General features: G+C 47.4%; 1 protein-coding gene across 4 annotated transcripts in view; it reads left to right on the top strand.

Annotated features, from left to right (window-relative positions):
• The first annotated feature begins 16,645 nt into the window (after positions 1 to 16,645).
• EVI5L (ecotropic viral integration site 5 like) overlaps positions 16,646 to 19,790 on the top strand; it is a 29,463-nt gene continuing 26,318 nt past the window's right edge. For all 4 annotated transcript variants that reach the window (XM_032394668.1, XM_032394666.1, XM_032394669.1 and 1 more), the window contains exon 1: positions 16,646 to 16,765. The gene's annotated coding sequence lies outside the window, so the exon portion shown is untranslated. The remainder of the gene's footprint in view (positions 16,766 to 19,790) is intronic.

The following is a 19,790-nucleotide window of genomic DNA, read 5'->3' as shown; positions in this document are numbered from 1 at the left end:
GGGCAAGTTCAAACAAGGTCAACTAAAGACTAACCTTTCAAGTGTGGTCTTCTGGGGAACCAGAAGACAGATCAAATAATGACTTTTGTCTGGCAATGAGGATTTTCAAGAGCTCCAGCTATGTTCTTCTCCCTCCAGTACCAGCAATACGGGCTGTTATTTTTCAAGTCTACTTCTGAGTTGGAGAGTGGGGAATAGAACTAGAGTGAGTTAAAATTCCACTGAGCTCACTGTTCTTTACTGAGATCCAGCTGTTTTTCTTGACTAAATACTCCCTGAATTGTTGTAAGATTTTGATTGATTTCCAGAGTTCTAAAAATGCTGATTCTGACAAAGTTTGCAGTTTATTACATTGCTTTTATAGAAGGGCAAAATTTACTCTGCCATTTTTGCTGATGTTATTTTCCTCCCACCCCGCATATTTTTGATGCTTAAATTGTCTTTGATTTGGCCAGTGGAAGCCTATCATATTGACTTCTGTCCTTTTGACATCTGCCTATCCATTTTTTGCTAATCAGTTTTCCTTCCTGTTGGTTTGCAACCTCAGGAATTTCCCTGGGTGAAATCTGAAACTGGTCCCCATATACATAGGGCAGGGAGAAAAAGAAGAAAGAAGCAGGCCACTCCAGATTAGTAGGTGGCAGTTTTAATAAGCAAAGGAATTACATATGAGGCTTGTCTTGGGTGTTTGCAAGATAAGTAGATCTCCACACCTGCCTACCAGAATCTTAAAAGTTCATACAGAGGCCTTAACAGGATTCATTCACATATATCATCCAGATGGCCTCATTGCCACATCACTATCTCAAGGCTATGTCCTTGCCGCATCCTTTGGGAATGGGGAAGGCAAGTGGAGCCCACATTCCAAGGACTGGGGAGGGAGTGAGGAGCCTCTGAGTGCCCAGGTCCAGCTCACAGGTCAACCATTGAACTTCTCCAACCAGTGACCTTCTCCAACACTTCCGTTCTGGTCTAACTAGATGTTTCAGGCTTTCCCTGTCCCAACTCTGGAATCAGCCATTTTCCCAAAGAGCCCTGGTTGCTTGTAAGTGGAGAATGGCATTCAGAAACCAAGACCTGGGTGTGCTCACTGTTATTGAAGTATCACTAGTTCTAGGACCTCCCAGTAGACAAATGGGAACACACCACACACACACACACACACGCACACACACACACACACTTCTCCAAATATTTTGAAAACCATGATTTCACACCACTACCTCCAATTAAATACAATAGGCTTCATTCTAGTTTTCTTTCCACTCAACTTTGTAACACCCTTCTCTGATGTTGGGAAATCTGGTTCCCATCATCCTGAATTTATTTATTTATTTATTTATTTATTTAATCAATTCCCCCATATATAATCAATCTCCCTTTTCCACCACCATCCTCTACTCTGTATGGATGTCTCCCTTACTGTGCTTGGACACTGACTTCTTGCACCAGACAGACAAACTGTCGTGTGGTTCTTCTTACCTCACTTGGGCTCCGACAGCCCATACCAGTTCATCCCTCTGCACAGATGCCCTCCTCACAAGGTTTGGACTCCAACACTCTAGTGGCCACCACTTTGAACATTTGCTCTTTTCATCTAAGAACTGGCTGATTTCCTCTGTCTCCCAAACATCTCTCTATGCCTGCAAGCCCTCCCATACCCAGAGCTGGTGTCTGCCTGCCCCCTGGTATGGAAGCTGCCGCTGCTCTTGACTCACCTATGAAGGGCTCATTTTATCCCTGAAAACCAGCTCCTCAAAACCTCTTTGCAATCACCACCCTTAACTAGCTCTATTGAAAAGAATGGGTTTTTATCTGGTTTTTTTCTAGCTGTCACCACAAAAATGAGGGTCTTTTGGGTCCTTCTACATTTTAACCAGAAGTAAAAATCTGACCAGCATTCCTTGAGCACTGATTTTGTGCTAAATGCTTTTTGGACATGATCTCAGTTAATTCCCATAACCCAGCTAGTATTTTTCCACTTTACCTAAGAGCAAAAAGAGGTTCGGAGATTATGTCCCCTGCCCATGAATGCTGGAGCTGGGGGACAGAGCAAGAAAGCACATCATCTTCATTTATCTCTGTGCCTCAAACTCCAACCAGCTCAAAAAATGGGAAGGGGGATTGATAATGCAGTCTCTCAGATTTAGATTTAGGGAGTCCAAGGGAGGGAGGAGGGGGGCCAGACTCAGGCTCAAAATTTGTTTCTCGGTCCACTATCTGTCTCCCCGAGAATGTCACTTTCTAGACCAAGAGTTGGCAACCATGTTCAAAAAAAGGGCCACACAGCAAATATTTTTTGGCTTTGTAAGTCATACGGTCTCTGTCACAATGACTCAACTCCGCCACCGTAACGTGAAGGCACTACAGACAGTATGTCAGCGAATGGAGGGCGGCTGGCTGTCCGGAGGGAGGAGACTGAGTCTGTCTCCTTCACCGCTGTGTCCCCAGTACCAAGGGCTGGCGCTCCATCAGTGTTTGCTAAATGAATGAACTAATGAATGAAATAAATGAACACCTAAATGAGTTATCATTGCTTGTACGTTCTTGGTGGAGATGCGGTGACACCCATTTCACCTATGGGGACCACTGAGGCTCGGAGAATTGAGGAGACCTGCCCATGGCTGCACAGCACGAGGCGGAGCTGGGGTCCAAGGCCAAGTCTGCCCCATCCGTGCCCAGCTGGGCCTCCTGAGGAGGTGGTGGTTTTCCCATCTGCAGACACATCAGCACAGCTGTAACATCAGCCCCTCGGGACACCAAACAAGATACTCTCTCCGGGATGGGCTATTCCTACCACGTTCGTTATTAACCGTTTCACCTGGGGTTGAGCACCGTGTGATTGATCCCAGACTAGCCATCCAATTTTCCCTGCTGGGGCTAGGGAGTCCTGCTGAAAGACTTTCAGTTCCTCTGGGAAGTCACATTCTGTCTCACTTCCTGATCCTTGCATGCGCGAATCGCTCCAGTGGGCGACACTCCTTTTCTCACCACCCTATTCCATCTCTACTCAAACAATTCATCCTTCAGAATGTAACCTTTCCCCCAGAGTGTAATCTCCTTCTGGAAGCTCTTGGAGTGTTTTCCAGCATCACCAAACTGTTTTCCAACTCTCGGCCAACACCAACTGGATGTCCTACAAATTTAACTCAGTGTTGATATTATCAACCTGGAGATAGCATCAGATCTGTTAAAAAAACAAAGTTCAACTGAGTAAGTTTTAAAGATCTTACTGCCTTTATTCAATTATTCATGAATTGAGCAACATCCAATCTAGCCGATAGAAAAGAGTTTTGAGGAGCTGGACAAGACAAGAGACTTTACAGACAGAAGGAAGCAAGAACAAAGAAATTGTGCTAGGCAAAAAAGTGGGTTGGTTACTGCAAGCTTCCTTGCCTTGCCCCATAGGGGAGGGCAGTGGTCCACAAGGCAGGTCACCTAACTAGTGCTGATCAGGTGATTCCTGACTGGCTGGCTAAGAGTCCACTTCTGAGAGAGCCAAACTGTGATTAGGTTAAACTTCGGTTTCATGACATGGGGCTTAGTGCGTTTGGGGCTTTGTTTTTACAGATCCCACAGGTTAAGGGCTCAGTCCCACCGGACTGTCCTCAACTTCAGACACCAATCACAAGTCCAAGCCACCCATACCTCTCACTGACTGGCTATAAATCAGGGGTTCCCACGACAACCTCCTCAGGTCCCTTCAGATAATTTGTTAGAACTACTCATAAAACTTAGGGGGAACATTTACATACATTTCCTGGTTTCTTATAAAGGATACAGATGAGCAGCCAAATGAGGAGGTGCACAGAATGAGTCCAGAGGGTCCTGCATGCAGGTGGCTCTGTCCCCACAAAACTGGGCTGCACAGGCCTCCCACATGTGGACGCCTCACCGACCAGGAAGCCAACCAAGTCTTACTGTTGAAGAATTTTTGTAGAGTTTAACCTCCAGCCCCCAGAAGTTGCAACCTTCTAATCATTTGGCCTTCTTGGTGACCAGACCCCCCTGAGGCTGTGGAGGGGCCCTATGCCAAGTCATCTCGTTAACATAAACTCAGGTATGATCCAAAGGGGCTCCTTATAAATAACAAATGACACACTTATCACTCAGAAAATTACAAGGGTCTTAGAACCTTCGTGCCAGGAACCAGGCACAAAGAGCATCAGAGAAGCCATCCTAGATCTCCCCCACCCACCCACCCAGGCTAGGCCAGGTGCCCCCTCCAGGCTCTTCCTGGATCTGTCTTTCAGATCAGTCTCCCCACTGTAGACCAAGTTCCACATACAGAAACCAGCTCAAAATAGGTGTTCAGGAAATGTCTAGGGAACAAATGGAATGAGCAAATGTTGGCTCACTCCACTGCCCAGTTCAACATCAGCACCACACATAGACACACACCCAGTCCTACATCCCAACTCATATTCTCACCTCTCTTCCACTGACAAATCTCATCATCTTTTAATACCACCTCTTCCGAGAAGTCTTTCTTCCCTACCCACTTGTAGCCCGTTCCCAAACTAACTGGGCTCACAGACTCTGCCACACCCTGTAAGCTTTGACCTGATAGGAGGTTTTCCCTATAGGAGGTCAGAACCCACTTAACCTCCCATGGCTCAGACAAGTGACACCAGCAGCTTTAGAGATGTCATTCTCCCCCTTCTTTGAGATGTTGGCCAGGCTCGGCTGGCCTCTCAGAAACTCAACAGAATTCCAGAACCTCGGCTAACATCCACAGATCAGGAGGAGACCACCGAGCGCTGTGGTCAGGAATCAAGGAATGGGCAGCCTGCTGGGTTTCTCGCCAGGCTGGACAGCGCCACCCAGTGCTCAAGGTGGCTTCGACACTGGTTTAGAGAACAGAGACCACGCGTTCTTACCTCCTTGCCTTTGCACTGGCTGGGACCTCTGCCTAGCCTGCCACACCCTTCCTCCATCTCGCCAACATTTTGCATGGTCTTGAGAGTGACCCCACAATCCTCCGGGTTTGCTCATTTTCCTCACCTTGAGCGTTAGCCCTTCCTGGGCACTGCTGCTCCAGGAAGAAGGGCATGCCCTACCACAGAGTTCTGCCCTGCAGCCAAGTCAGCTCCTGGGTTTGCTCTTGTGTCAGCCCTGGAAGCTCAGTTCCTGGGGATGCAGATGATCTGTGCCTCACGTCTTGGAACAGGGAGACTTCCAGGAACATAGGCATGCTTCTCACATCTTCGGAAGAAAAAAAAAACAACAACTCCTCAGTCCTCTAGGTGTCACCAAACTTCTTGGAAAAGTGTTTTCCTCACTGCTGCCTCCCACCACTCCATGAAAATGACCAAGAGCAGGAACTACCTTCCCCTTGAGAAAACCAACAGACCTATTTTTGTCTTGGTCCTACCCATAAGAAGGGTGACTACTCCCTCCTTCCTGCTGGAAACCCCATTCTTCCAGAACTTCCCTCCCTGATGGCCTCATCTCTGGGTTCTCCTCTAACTCCCCAGGGGCTTTTCCATCCCCTTCCTAGGCCCCTCTTCTGCCTGACCTTGAAATGAGCCTATCACTCATGAAGCTTTGCTATCCAAATCCCCTTCTGCTGTTGGGAGGTTGAGGATGAAAGGCAGCTGGGGATAGACTGCTCATCCAGTTTCTTCAGGACTGAAGCCAGCCTGGGGCAGCAAAATCAGAAGGAGGCACCAAGGCCAGAACTGAAGGAGAAACCATCCAAGATCCAATAGGCCAAACATGAAAATCCAAACTGGTCATGGGAATGGGGAGACCAGGGTGAGGCTATAGAATCATCTTGGCCTTGTGCTGTTTTAGGTACTAGATCTTTAATTACTTTCCTTTCCAGTGTTTCCTGTAATATTTAGTCTGTTTATGTTTCCAACTTCTTGGGTCCTTTGGATAGATTGTATCACTCTGTGATTTATTTCTGAATTGTTCATTTATTTGTTCATTCCAACTCTCTCACATAGAAGCTATCCATTACTGCGTAATAGATTGTTGCTAACCGAGTGGATTAAAGCAACACACATTCATTATCCCAGGTTTTTGTGGGTCAGGAATCTAGACATGACTTAGGAGATCCTCTGCTTAGGTTGTTTCATGAGGCTGCAGTCAAGGGGATGATGGTCAGGATTAGGATTTCATCTGAAGGCTCAACTGGGGTATGACTTATTTCCAAGCTCACTCACATGGTTTTTAGTTGCATTCATTTCCTGTTGGACTAAGAGCCTCAGTTCCTAGCTGGCTGCTGGTCAAAGGATATCTTCAGGTTTTTGCCACATGAATTATTGCAACACAGCAACTTGCTTCATCAAAGCCAGCAGGGAGAAAGTGTGCCAGAGAAATGGAAGTTGGAATCTTTTGTAACCTAATTACACAAATGACATTTCTTCAGTGATGAGGCATTATATCAGTTAGAAGCAAATTACTCCTTGGAAGAAGATTACACAAGGCCATGAATATCAGGAGGTGGGGACCACTGGGAAGTATTTTAGAAATTTCTTACCATATCCCACCAGAATATAAATTCCATTACAGCAGGAACACTTTTGTTCATGTTAACTATCACTTCTCCAGTGTTTTGAAGAGTGAATGGCATGTAGAACGTGCTCAATTAATATTTGTAAAATGAAAGACTGAATGGAGTAATCTGTATGGTCTAAGAGTAGAATAGCTGGAGATTGTTCAATTCAACATTTCTTTTATTATGTTCAGGGGTTCTATTCACAGGTTGTTGAAACTAATCAAGGAGCAGTGGGATGGGTGGAATTGTCATAGCAGATAAAACCAGGGGTGGCAGACTGTAGGGTGAACACAGACAGGGAGGAGTCACCGGACTATAGAAGTCATGGTCTGCTCACTTGCATCACCTTGTAGGGCTCAAGGAAGTGATTAGGTGATATTATGCTTGGTGAGTGCTATATATCTGCCAAATATATCAATCAGCTATTGCTGCATAACAAACTGCCCCCCCCTCAAATTAATGGTTCAAAATAAAATCTATTTAGTTCACAATTGTGTGGTTCAGAAATTTGGGTCAGGCTCAGATAGAAAGTTCTGCTGAGCACAGCTGGGCTTATTCATACATCTGTGGTCAGCTGGCAGGCTAGCTAAGTTTGGTTACTTAGCCAGTGCAGTTTTAAAACATAACTGAAATACTTTTTAAAAAAAGATTTATTTACTTATTTTAGAGAGAGACAGAGAGAAAGAGCACAAGCGGGAGGGCCATAGGGAGAGAGGGAGAGAATCTGAAGCAGACTCTGCACTGAGTGCACAGCCCAACACAGGGCTCGATCTCAAGACCCTGCGATCACAACCTGAGCCAAAACCAAGAGTCGGAGGCTTAAGTGACTGCACCACCCAGGTGTCCCATAACTGAAAACACTTAGACAATGAAAATACTTAGACAATCAAGAGATGAGGTCACCTTGAATCTGGGTGTGCTTAACTGCTTCAACCAATAGAGTATAGCAGAAGCAATATTATATGACCTCCAGTGTTTTATCATTAAAGACCATGCAAGCTTCCACCTTGCTTGCTGGAAGACTCACTTCCAGAGTCTTGAGACACCATGTAAGAAGTCCAACTACCCTGAGGCTGCCATGCTGTAGATGTCATGTGGGGGACCACGTGGAAATTCCTGAGACTATATATAGAGAGAGATCCCCCCAGTGAGACCCCAACCATTTGAGCATTCCCAGCCCAGGAACCAGACATGTGAGGAAAGATGCCCCCCCACATAATTCCAACCCCCAACCACTAGGCACCCCAGCCCTTCTAGTCTTCCCAGCTTAAGAACTAGATGCCATAGAGCAAAACAAACCATCCCCTCTGTGTCTTGTTCACAGAATCCATGAACATATTAAAAAATGGCTGCTGTTTTATGCCACTGAGTTCTGGGGTGGTGTGTTACCCAGGAATAAGAAATTGGAATAGATGGCCTCACTCATAGCTGGAGGTTGATTGGTTGGTGGTTGAGGCCATAGAGGTGATGAAGTCATATATTTCTCATCACCTGGACTAGCTTGGGCTAAATCAGAGTACACAGCTTTCATCAACCCCCAACAGAAACATCAAAAACAAAAACAAAAACAAAAACAAAAACAAAAAACCAGCAGAAACTGCCATAACCAAATTTTCAGAACTCTGGAAAAGAGTCAAAGGTTTATAGCAACCAAGGAAACACTGGTTAATAAAAAAGGCAACTTCAGAATGGTAAAAGTCTTTGTAGCATTTTTATTTGCTCTGTCCCACCTTCTTCCTGGTGTGGCAGTGTCGTAAAAAGGGAAGTCCATGTTCTCAGCATGAGACCCTGGTCCCTGGATCTGAAGGGATCCCAGCAGACTTGATTCAAAAAATTATAATGTATGTATGCTCTAACCTGTCTGGAAACTACCTGAAAGACTGACACAAAGTACATATCTCTTTTTTGCTTACCTGGCATTCAAGCTAGAGAAGGCATAGGTGCTGCTCAAAAACCCTGCAAGCTGACTTAACAATCCATAGACATCTCGGGCAAAGATTATGGTCGAAACATACAATATACTGCCTGAGACTCAGGATCAAAAGCTGGGGAGAGTGTTTTTGGAAAATTAGGACGTTCAGAAATACCTGCATAGTAATGGGGATGTAGAAAGTCTGGTGCCCAGGTATTTGCCCAGGGCAAAATACATGCTCAGAAAAGACCTGAGAAGACCCCAAGGTTTACTTTGGGCTGATTCTAGGCCCAGTGCAAGCCTGGCTAAGTGTTGAAGGAGTGCTCTGGCACAGAAGTGATTTGCAAAGACAGAAAGGTGGGATTTATGTTTTATTTTATTTGTTTGCTTTCTAAGCTCTTGGATGTTCAAGAAAATCTCTGTAAAAACACCAGCTGAACCACAAACTAAGGAACAGAGACTTCAGTGACCACACACATGAAGGAATACAGTATTTGCAAGAATTGTTTGAGAAAATCACTAATCAAATGCACTACTAGTGCTTTCAGCAATCAAAAACCAAAAACGATAACATCAAACATCAAACTCTGGTGCAAGGGGAGAATCTGATATCCAAAGTTACCACATTATGAATATTCAAATTTCCAGTTTTCAACAAGAAAAATCAGACATACAAAGAAACACAAATATATGGCCTGTTTAAAGGGAAAAGCAAATTGACAGAAACTATCCCTGAAGAAGTCCAAATATTAGACATACTAGAAAAAGATTTCTAAGCAACTGTCTTAAATATATTTAACAATCTCTCATTCTTTCTCTCTCTGTCAAATAAATAAATAAAAATCTTTAAAAAAAAAAAAAAAAAGGCACCTGGGTGGCTCAGTTGGTTAAGCGACTGCCTTCAGCTCAGGTCATGATCCTGGAGTCCCAGGATTGAGTCCCACATCGGGCTCCCTGCTCAGTGGGGAGTCTGCTTCTCCCTCTGACCCTACCCCCTCTCATGCTCTCTCTCTCTCATTCTCTCTCTCTCTCTCAAATAAATAAATAAAAATCTTTAAATAAAAAAAATATATTTAACAAGCTAAAAGAAAATATGGACAAAGATTTGAAAGAAACTAGGAAAACAATGTATGAATAAAATGACATCAATAAAAAGATAAGAATTATTAAAAAGGAACCAAACAGAAATCATTGAATTGAAACGTACAAAACTGAAATTCAAAATCACTAGCAGTGTTCACTAGCATATTTGAGCAGGCAAAAGAAAGAATCAGAAAGCTTGAAGACAGGACCATTGAGATTATTGAACCCTAGGAGCAGAAAGAGAAAAAGAATGAAGAAAAATAAACAGAGCCTAAGGGACCTTTGGGATACAATCAAGTGGACCAATATACACATTATGGGATTCCCAGGAGGAGAAGAGAGAGTGGCAGAAAGACCATTTGAAAAAAAAAAACAGTGGTTGAAAACTACCCACATTTGGTGAAATACATGAATCTACAAATCCAAGAAATTCAGTGAGCTCCAAATAAGATAAACCCAGAGACTAAAATACACTAATATCAAACCATCAAAAGACAAAGTGAAAATTTTGAGAGCAACAAAAGAAGTGATTCATCATTTCCAAGGGATCCTCAATAATATTAAGAGCTGACTTCTCATCAAAAACCATGGAGGCTAGAAGAGATTGTGGTGACGTATTTAAAGTGCTGAAAGAAAAAAAAAACTGTCAATCACGAATTCTATATCTGGCAAAATTGTCCTTCAAAGATAAGAAAGAAATGAAAATATTCTCAGACAAACAAAAGCTGAGAGAGTTCATGACCACTAGACTTGCCCTGCAAGAAATAATAAAGGAAGTCCCTAGGGACTGAATCTACCAGCACCTTGATCTTGGACTTTCCAGCCCAGAACAAAAGAGAAATACATTTCTGTTATTTATAAACCACCCATTCTATAGCATTTTGTTATAAAAGCCCAAATGGACTAAGACGATACTCAATGGTGTGAGACTGAAAGCTTTCCCCCTAAGATCAAGAAAAAGGAAAATACCCACTTTTGCCATTGCTATTTAACATTGTACTGGAAGTTCTAACCAGAGCAATTAGACAAGAAAAAGAAATAAATGGCATCAAAACTGGAAAGGAAAAAGTAAAACTACCTCTGTTCACCAGTGGGTGACATAATCCTATATTTAGAAAATCCTTAAAAATCCACAAGAAAGCTACTAAAACTCATAAACTAATTCAACAAAATTGCAGGATACAAAATCAATACAACAAATTCAACTGCACTTCTATAGACCTGCAATAAGCAGTCAAAAAAGATAAGTAAAGCAATTCCACTTACAGTAGCATCTAAAAGAGTAAAATACCTGGAAATAAATTAAACCATGGAGGTGGAATGCTTGTATATTGAAAACTATAAAATATTGTTGAAAGAAATTAAAGAATATATAATAGGTAGAAAGATACCCTGCGTTCATGGATAGGCAAACTTAATATTCCTAAGATGTCAATACTTCCAAAACTATCAACGGATTCAGTACAATCCCTGCCAAAATTCCAACAGTCTTTTTAGCAGACGTGGAGATGCCAGTCCTCAAATTCATATGAAATTGCAAGGGGCCCCAAAAAGCCAAAACAATTTCAAAAATGAAAATCAAAGTCAGGGACGCGTGGGTGGCTCAGTCGGTTAAGTGGCTGCCTTCAGTTCAGGTCATGATCCCAGAGTCCTGGGATCAAGTCCCGCATCGGGCTCCCTGCTCAGCGGGGAGCCTGCTTTTCCCTCTCCCTCTGCTGCTCCCCCTGCTTGTGCTCTCTCTGTCAAATAAATAAAATCTTAAAAAAAAAAAAGAGGGCGCCTGGGTGGCTCAGTTGGTTAAGCGACTGCCTTCGGCTCAGGTCATGATCCTGGAGTCCCTGGATCGAGTCCTGCATCGGGCTCCCTGCTCGGCAGGGAGTCTGCTTCTCCCTCTGACCCTCCCCCCTCTCATGTGCTCTCTCATTCTCTCTCTCAAATAAATAAATCTTTAAAAAAAAAAAAGAAAGAAAGAAAGAAAGAAAATCAAAGTCAGAGGACTCACACTTTCAGATTTTAAAACTTAATACAAAGCTATCCTGACATAAGGATAGACATATATCCAATGGAACAGAATTAAGAGTCCAGAAATAAACCCATACATCTATAGCCAGTTAATTTGTTACAATGGTACCAAGTCTATTCAATAGGGAAAACAATAGTGTCCTCAACAAGGGTGTGGGACAACTGGATCTCCACATGCAAAAGAATGAAATTGGACCCCTACTTCACCCCAGATATAAAAATTAACTGAAAATTGATCAACAACCTAAATATAAGAGCTAAAGCCATACAACTTTTGGAAGAAAAGGTAGGGTTCAATCTTTATGACACTGGATTTGGCAACAGATTCTAAGATGTGATATCAAAAGCACAGGCAACAAAAGAAAAATAGATTAATTGGACCTTCATCAAAAGTTAAAATCTTTGGGATGCCTGGGTGGCTCAGTCATTAAGCGTCTGCCTTCAGCTCAGGTCATGATCCCGGTGTCCTGGGATCGAATCCCACATCGGGCTCCCTGCTCAGTGGGGAGCCTGTTTCTCCCTCTGTCTGCTGCTCCCCCTGCCTGTGATCTCTCTCTCTCTCTGTCAAATAAATAAATAAAATCTTTAAAAAAAAAAAAGTTAAAATCTTCATGGGGCGCCTGGGTGGCTCAGTCGGTTATGCGACTGACTCTTGATTTCGGGTCAGGTCATGATCTCAGGGCCCTGGGATCGAGCCCCAAGTCAGGCTCTGCACTCAGTGTGGAGTCAGCTTGGTATTCTCTCGCTTCCTCTACCCCTCCCCCACTCGTGCGCATGCACTTTCTCTCTCTCTCTCGCTCTCAAATAAATAAATAAAATCTTTAAAAAATCAAATAGTTATAATTTTTTAAATGAAAAATAACAAGTACTGGCAAGGACCTGGAGAAATAGGAACCCTCACGCATTGCTGGTGGGAATGTAATCTGATGCAGCCACTGTGGAAAACTCTTCTGAGTCCTCAAAGAGCCAAACACAGAATTACTCTATGGTCCGGCAATTCTTACTCCTAGGTAGATAGCAAAAGAATTGAAAACAGGAACTCAACTAGATATCGGCACATCCACATTCGTAGAAAAATTATTCACAAAAACCTGAAGATAGGAACCACCCGAATGTCCATCAACAGAGGAGTGAATAAACAACATGTGGTTCACACATCCAATGGAATATTATTCAGCCGTAAAAAGGAATAAAGTTCTACATCATAGGTGAACCTAACTTCATCATGCTAAGTGAAAGAAGACAGACACAAAAGGACTGATATTGTATGATTCCACTTATATGAGGTCCCTAGAATAGGCAAACTCATAGAGACAGGAAGTAGAATAGAGGGGCGGGGGACAAGGGGACTGGGGAGTTAGTGTTTAATGGGGACAGTTTCTGTTTGGGATGATGAAAACTTTTTGGAAATAGATAGCAGTGCTGATTGCACAACACTGTGAATGCACTTAATGCCACTGAATTTTAGTCTTAAAAATGGCAAGAGTTATGTTATATGTATTTTATCACAATTAAAATTTTTCCAAAAAAGAGGGACTCCTGGCTGGCTCAGTCGGTAGAGCATGTGACTCTCGATCTCAGGGTCAAGAATTTGAGCCCCATGGGGTGCCTGGGTGGCTCAGATGGTTAAGCGTCTGCCTTCGGCTCAGGTCATGATCTCAGGGTCCTGGGATCGAGTCCCGCATCGGGTTCCCTGCTCAGTGCAGAGCCTGCTTCTCCCTCTCCTTCTGCCACTCCCTCTGCTTGTGCTCTTCTGTCTATCTCTCTGTCAAATAAATAAATAAAATCTTTAAAAAAAAAAAAAAAAAGAATTTGAGCCCCATGTTGGGCATGGAGGCTACTTAAAAAAAAATTTTTTTTTTTTCCAAAAAAGAGAAAGAAGTCACAATGCCTCCTAGGATCTAGGCTTAAAACTAGCCCAGCATCACTTCTGATGCAGTCTGTTGGTTAGAACAGGTGACAAGACAGCTCAGGTTCAAGTGACAAGAAAACAGACTCCACTTCCTCATATAAAGAGCTACAGATATTGTGGCTTTTCTCTCTCTCTCTCTCTCTCTCTCTCTATGAGACAAATGAGGTCTAGGCTCACACTAGTCAATATTCATAACAAATGAATTTTGAGTCCAAAGTTTAACCCAGAAAAAATTTTTGATTGTGCTAAAATTTGTTATCAGCAAAATACTGAGAAGAGTCTTTTAATAAATTCAAATGTGCAAAATTCGACTCTGGAGAAATGACAACCACATACCAAAAAAATCACAGTGGTAGAATTAGCAGTTGGTAAAAATTGGACAAAATGAGCCTGATTAATGAATTGAATGTTTCAAAAAATCACATGGAAAAAAATGTTCCTGATAAAGATGATTTCAACCAAGTAAAACTGAGCATAGAAAAAAAAGTTGGGAATGGTTTAGCTGCACTAAACAGAAAAGTGATCCAGGAATCTAATTGGCTAAGTGCAGTTTGTGATTCAAAAGTATTTTCCAACAGAAATGTGTTGGATTTTTTTTCCACTGTGCTTATAAAAATGGAATCAAAGTGTCCCCAGAATAAAACCATCCTTTGTGTGAAAATGGCAATGTGAAGACAAGAGGGTCAAATGTCCTGTGCATCTTTTCTTGTATTTGATTTTATTCACCAGACACCAGATGCTGCTAATCTCCCAGGCAAGGCCCCAGAAATGAACTGGTCATGACCCTTTTCTGGGGCGCCCTGGACCCCACCCAGACATGTGCTTCTATAGCCCCTTTGTCTCTCACATCCCTGCTGCCAGTCAGGGTTTTTCTGTTCCTTGGAAGGTGTGACTCACACCAAACTGTTCTTTCCTGAGAGGAACACTAGTGGGGAAAACCTCTGGAAACCCAGGTAAACCCCAAGACTTTGGCCCTTATGATGGCTCCTCAGTCCCCCACACTGAGGGATCACGGGCAGCCAACATAAAGATTGTCCCTTGGGGCGCCTGGGTGGCTCAGTTGGTTAAGCGACTGCCTTCGGCTCAGGTCACGATCCTGGAGTCCCGGGATCAAGTCCCGCATCGGGCTCCCTGCTCAGCGGGGAGTCTGCTTCTCCCTCTGACCTCCCCCCTCTCATGTGCTCTCTCTCATTCTCTCTCTCGAATAAATAAATAAAATCTTTAAAAAAAAAAAAAAAAAAAAGATTGTCCCTTGCTGGTCACTGGATCCTTACCATGTCCTGGCATTATTCTTACCCTCCTGACTTAACGCCCACCCTGCATCGCATTTCTAACCACGTCCATGCAGGTCTACGGAACCCCCTCAAACCCACCCAGAAATTGGGGGACAATGTCAATGAGATTCATTTCAGCTTCCTACTCTGCAAATCCAAAGTCACATTATAACTTTGTCAGGACTATGAAATGCCCAGCGGAGAAGCTGACTTTAAAAGAAGTGAGGTAAAGATGTTCTTTAAAAAAAAAAAAAAAAAAAAAAGGAGAGGGTATACAGGCATGTGGGGAGAAGGAATGCATTACATTTATTTTTACCACTCGAGTTTTTAAATATGTTTTGGGGCTTTTCTTACAGTTCCAGAATTTTAATAGATGCAATGTAGATAGTAAGAGATAGAGAGGCAAAGAGGGTGTGGACAGTATTCAGAGTTAGGCAGGGGCAGAGAGGATGCAGACAGAAGCAAAATGCAGATGGGACAGAGTGTAGACAGAGGCAAAGAGAATGGCCAGGGGCAGGCAGCGAACAGATGTCAGTCATTGCTCCCAAAACCAGATAGAAGCCCCTAGTATTTAGAAGGTTGAGATCTCAGACCTTAGAAGGCCCTGACAGCCCCACTCTCTATCCCAGCCCTCGCACACCCATTTCTGCCTCCCCATTTTCAGCCCCCATCCTGAACTTACACTGTTACCTTCTCTTCTGTGACAGGGTCCTTCCCTGCCGCATCCCCTCCAGGGCCCATCCCTTGGGATGGAATCGTGTCCTTTTTGCTAAGTCTTCCTGCTGTCAGTGACTGTCCCTACATGCTCCTCCCCAGCCTGAGTGACACTCCCCCACCCTTTTCTTCCCTGTTGAGAGTCTTGGGCCTAGCATTCATTTATTCATTCATTCATCAAGCATTTATACTTGGTTCCCACGAGCCTGGCCCCTGCTCAGCAACGCTGGGGACGCGGGGGAGACCTGACCTAGGCCCTGCATCACCCACCCGCCCCCACCCTCCAGGTGGGGGATGGGAGGGCCGTGTAAGCAGTGATGACACAGCCTGATCAGAGTTTTGATGGGGGAACTTAAGGCACTGTGAGCCCCAGGGAAGATACTTAACCAGGCCTAGACTAGGTTAGGGGACGGGCCTGAGCCTTGGACGAGACCCCACCCTCAACAGCCCCGCCCCCAGCACAGAGCTGGGCTCAAAAATGCGGTCCCATCACCGCCCCTTCAGCCTGCCAACGCCCCTGCTCAGACCCAACCCGTTAGCCTCTCCCTTACTGGCCCCGCCCCATTATTGGTCTAGGTCACGCCCCCCTCAGCCCCTCCCCCATTTCATTCAATCCTGCCTCAAGCCCCACCGCCAGGGAGGCTAACCTCAAACCAATCTCACGACCCCATTGGCCAGGCAGTGTTACTGCACCGCCTTCCTTCAGTGTTATTGGGTCCCCAGGTGTCAATCTTCTTTATAGAGTCCCAGCAGTTGCCATGGCCGAGATTTGAGGGGCAGATAATAATGGACGGCTCAGGACGTCTCGTTATTGGGCAGAGAGCCCGGCTCTGGGCGGGGCTTAGAGCCAAACGCTTGGCTGCCTCCGTCTGGGGTTCTTCAGGGCCGCAGCCTTCCCTCAGAGACACACCCCTCTCTCCTTGTTATTGGTGCCCCCAGGTGTTGCTCAACAGGATTCCACATTTCGATAGGCAAAACCACCCGTCCTTCACTGCTTTCCTAATTTCAATTTGCTTCTCTCCTTAGAGGCGGCAACCTTCTGGCCGTAGCCAGGGCCCCCCTCACGGAATGGCGACGGATTGGCCCGGCACCCCGTCACTCCTGGATAGTGGGCGGAGCCAGGGTGCCTGGGGGCGGCGAATTGGCTGACTGGGCCTCGGGGGCGGGGCAGCCGCTCCTGTCAGCGGGTGAAATGGCAGCGGCAGAACCGGCGGCGGCCGCGGTCCCGGGGGGCGGCTGAGGGGGCCGGGCCGGGGCTGCGGGGCGAGCAGCGCGGCGGGGATCCAGCGGCGCGGCCCGGGACAGTGAGGCTCGGCACGGCGATGGCAGCGCGTTCGGCGCAGGTAGGCAGGCGGCGCGGGCCGGGCCTCCCGGGCGCCTTCTCAGGCCGGCGGCTCCGCGCTGCGGCCCGCGGGGGCCCGGCAAGACCGGGACTCGGGCTGCCTCGCCACGGAACCCGCGCTGGGAGCCCTCGGCACTCCCGGAACGGACCCTAGCCGTCAGCCTTGGGCCGAGGCCCCCGCCCACCCTCGTTCCGGATGCCTCCGGACCCCTCGGGGCCCCTCCCCCGACCCTTCCGGGCGCCCCCCTCCCCCATCCCGCCCCCTCTGCAGGGGCCTCCCCCCACTCCCCGGCCGTGACCCCCGCCCACGCTTTCCATAGACCCTCAGGACTCCTCCCGGACCCTTCAGGGCTCCCCCAGCCCCCACCCCGCAGACCCGCCCCCCAAGGCGCCCCCCCCCTCAGGGCCAGGACCCCCGCCCTCCCTCTGTCCGGATCCCTCAGGACCCCTCCCATCTGCAGACCCCTTGCCACCCCATCCCTCCCCTCACTTCGCATCCTATCCCTGGGCCCAGACCTGCCCCCAGCCCCAAGGCTAGGAGCCTCAGAGCCCTGTCCCTCCCTTCCAACCCACAGGACCCTTCCCCTAGCCTCTGTAAATCAGGATTCCTACCACAGGCCTCCCCTCAAGCCTGCTGGCCCATCTGCCACCCCCAGCAACCCCATGCCCAAGGGCACCCGGAAAAATCACTCCTCAGGCTCCTCCCAGGACACTCCAGCAGCTGCACACACACCCCTGAGCCTGACTCGTCCTGAAAATCCACCCTCACCTCCTGCTCAGGACCTCCCAACAGATAGTCTGAACCTCCCTCAGGTTCAGACGCACACATCTTTCTGAAAGCCCCACGCTCACCCGTGCGTGCCCCCCCCCCACATGCACACACATCTGGGAGCCAACAGTTCTCACAGAGATGACCATGAACCCTCGACAACTCATACTGACAGACGCCCTGGCCCCTAACACACAAACAGCCAGGAGCCCCCTGATCTGCAGGTGGGCGTACACACACACACACACACACACACACACACAGAGCTAGACACTTGGATCCCTAGCATGCACAGAGGAACTCAGACCTCCAACACAGACCCAGACAATTGGGCCCTCCCCACGCACACACAACACAAACACACACTCTCACACGCAGGACTCCTTTGCACTTTCACACACCATGGATCCCACCTGCCCAGGTCCTCCTGTGGTGCCCAAAGCTCCCAGCTCAGGCCAACTTGGAGACCTGAGCTGCCTACCCTGCCCCAGGCAGCCAGCCTGCCCAGCCACACCAGCCTTCCTGACCTGGTATCCTCATCAGGGCCTGGAAGGGTGGCAGGGTGACCCAGAATCTCCCAGCACCCCTGTGGACACCTGCCCCAGGCCTCTTCCCCTTTATCCATCTCCGCCTGCTTTGCCCTTCTTCAAAGGGAAGGGCACTCACTCTCCCTCCTACACTGAAGTCTCCCAAAAGGAAGCACTGCCTGCCCCCTGATTTATGCCACCCCCTGGTGGGGAGGGGTTCAGGCTGCTCCTGGCCTAGCCCTGAAGTCTGACCAGACTGGGAGGACCAGCCTCCTGACCCCATCTCGCCCGCTGGCCTCAAATGGCAGGGCCAGCACTGTTGCCAGGGGCAGCCCCTGATAGCCCGCGTGAGTTCCTTCACCCACGACCAGTGTATCATGCCAAAATGAAACGGCTTCCTTCTCTCCTGGCATTTGGGACCCAGTGGGGCTGGGTTTGGGCCTGCCAGAAGCAGACAGCTCTTTGTTAAGGAATATTTTCAGAAGGGAAGAATGTGCTGAAGAGGCTCGGGTGGAATACGAGTGAGTAGTCAGCTTGGTTTTCCCCTTGGCCAGGCTTTGATCAAGCCAGAGGACCATGTCCACCCGTCTTTCCCGGTTGTGTTGGTTCTCTCCTTTCGTCCTGCCACCCCACAGCTCTCACCCTCAGGTCCAACCTGTGGGTTTCCCTGAGGTTTTGTGGTTGGCTGCGGGAGGTTTGGAAGGAGCTGCAGGTGGCTTGGCCCTGGCACAGGGATGAGGAAAGAAGATCACAGAACTGGCGAGATGGTGTGGCCAGGACTGCAGGGAGTGAGGAGGAGCCTGTGTCCCGCCTGTGCAGAATCCAGATCAGTCCAGCCCCAGCACTGCCTGTCTGGGCTCCTTTGAGCCACATGAGCATGCCTGGAAAGCCCCAGAGACGCAGGCCCAGGCTTCTTTGCAGATATTCACCAGTGGATTTTGGACGGCCCTGGGAAGAAGCACCTATTGGCTCAGGGCCTCAACTTCTCCATCTGGAAAATGGGGGGATAAATCCTTAGACCCTTGCTTTGTACTGCAGGGGAGCCAGTGAGGTTAGGATGTGGTCCTGAATGTCCCCTGGGCACCGTGTGGGAGGGGTCAGTGGGGTCCAGCAGGGCAGTCGCCTATCTATGGGTGATAGCAGAATCATTGGCCGCCCTGGTCCCCTGGTTGTCATTAGTTGACACCTCACTGGATAATGGCCATCTCTCTGTGGCCAAGCTGCATCTCAGGAAGCCGGCTCAGTTGGGGGTTGAGAGATGGTCTGTTGTGGGAGTCGTGGCCGCACAGAAGCCTCCTGTGGGGATGGAGGGTAGGAGGGGGCCTATTTGCTGGCAATGCCCCTGCCTCGCGTACACCTCTGACGCACAGACCCGGGTAGGGAGAGGCTCATTCTGCCCACTTGCTGAAGGGAGGAGTGGATGAAGACTCCTGAAGGTCACGAGGCACACAGGAAACAGTCTCCACAGCCTCCCCAGGGTGGGCCCTTGTGCAGATGCAGTGGGGCCAGAAGGCTCTTCAGAATAGACTGTGAACTCCTTAGGAAAACACGAGAAAGCTTCTGGGGAGGGCTTGTGAGCAGTATCAGTGCACTTTCACCCGAGGCTGGGGGTACAGGCCTGTGTCTTTGGATATGCGCTTTGATGGGTGCGGGGGGGGGGGGGGCGAGGCGGAGAGTGATCTCAGTTTCCTCTGGCAGAATACAGATGCTGATTGTTCCAGGTGAATCCC

Source organism: Phoca vitulina, unplaced genomic scaffold (assembly GCF_004348235.1).
Source record: "Phoca vitulina isolate PV1807 unplaced genomic scaffold, GSC_HSeal_1.0 scaffold81, whole genome shotgun sequence".
Taxonomy (NCBI): domain Eukaryota; kingdom Metazoa; phylum Chordata; class Mammalia; order Carnivora; family Phocidae; genus Phoca; species Phoca vitulina.
This window is presented reverse-complemented; position numbering and strand designations above follow the sequence as displayed.